Source organism: Dendroctonus ponderosae, unplaced genomic scaffold, assembly GCF_020466585.1.
Source record: "Dendroctonus ponderosae isolate FM_Combo_2020 unplaced genomic scaffold, Dpon_F_20191213v2 Dpon_F_20191213_7, whole genome shotgun sequence".
Classification (NCBI taxonomy): Eukaryota; Metazoa; Arthropoda; class Insecta; order Coleoptera; family Curculionidae; genus Dendroctonus; species Dendroctonus ponderosae.
The window spans coordinates 13692230-13693664 of record NW_026018916.1 but is presented as its reverse complement, the minus strand read 5'-3'; the positions used below and the strand labels follow the sequence as shown (position 1 = coordinate 13693664).

Below are 1435 nucleotides of genomic sequence, written 5' to 3'. Positions count from 1 at the left end.
ATATTTCCAGCTCCAAATCGTCGTTTTTGTTGGATTTTAGGAAGTTTTCTGCAAATTTGTTTTTCAGCTGGTTCTCCTTCGGAAATTTAACTTTGCCATACAAAGTTGGTCTAAACATCACAAACGTGTTTTTCTCGCTAACTACAAAGTTGGTCTAAACAACACAATCGTGTTTTTCTCGCTAACTAAACGCGGTAAGTATCTTTTCAGCTCAAAATCTTCGTTTTTGTTGGAATTTAGGAAGTTTTGTGCAAATTTAATTTTCAGCTGGTTTCTCGTCGGATATTTAACTTTGTCATACAAAGTTGGTCTAAAGATCACAAACGTGTTTCTATCGCTAACTAAACGCGCTAAGTATCATTTCAGCACAAAATCGTCGTTTTTGTTGGAATTTAGGAAGTTTGCTGTAAATTTATTTTTCAGCTGGTTTCTCTTCGGAAATTTAACTTTGTTATACAAAGTTGGTCTAAACATCACAAACGTATTTTTCTCGCTAACTAAACGCGCTAAGTATCTTTTCAGCTCAAAATCGTCGTTTTTGTTGGAATTTAGGAAGTTTTGTGCAAATTTAGTTTTCAGCTGGTTTTTCTTCGGAAATTTAACTTTGTCATACAAAGTTGGTCTAAACATCACACACGTGTGTTCCTCGCTAACTACAAAGTTGGTCTAAACATCACAATCGTGTTTTTCTCGCTAACTAAACGCGGTAAGTATCTTTTCAGCTCAAAATCTTCGTTTTTGTTGGAATTTAGGAAGTTTGCTGTAAATTTATTTTTCAGCTGGTTTCTCTTCGGAAATTTAACTTTGCCATACAAAGTTGGTCTAAACATCACAAACGTGTTTTTCTCGCTAACTACAAAGTTGGTTTAAACAACACAATCGTGTTTTTCTCGCTAACTAAACGCGGTAAGTATCTTTTCAGCTCAAAATCTTCGTTTCTGTTGGAATTTAGGAAGTTTGCTGTAAATTTATTTTTCAGCTGGGTTTTCTTCGGAAATTTAAGTTTGCCATACAAAGTTGGTCTAAACATCACAAACGTGTTTTTCTCGCTAACTACAAAGTTGGTCTAAACATCACAAACTTATTTTTCTCGCTAACTAAACAGAGTTCCAAGAGCATACATCGGCACCACAAAACGAAGCATAAACACTAGGATCACGGAGCACAAATGAAGTTGCAGATTAGGACAAATGGAAAAATCAGCGGTAGCGGAGCACGCACTACTAGACGGCCACCAAATACGCTTCGACGAAGTTGACATTCTGCACCAATCTGAAAGATACTACCCGAGACGCACCAGGGAGGCCATCGAAATATTTAAACACCAAAACAATTTTAACAGAAAAGAAGAAATTACGGCACTCAATCCGGATTGGAAGCGCGTTTTGCGCCAAACAGCATGTGCGCCGAAGCGTTGGAACCCCCACCCATCCCC

General features: G+C 37.6%; 1 long non-coding RNA gene across 1 annotated transcript in view; it reads left to right on the top strand.

Annotated features, from left to right (window-relative positions):
- Positions 1–803, top strand: part of LOC125505126 — a 1696-nt gene extending 893 nt beyond the window's left edge. The window contains exon 3 of the long non-coding RNA XR_007281941.1: positions 662–803. This is a non-coding gene — a long non-coding RNA (uncharacterized LOC125505126). The remainder of the gene's footprint in view (positions 1–661) is intronic.
- Positions 804–1435: the final 632 nt, after the last annotated feature.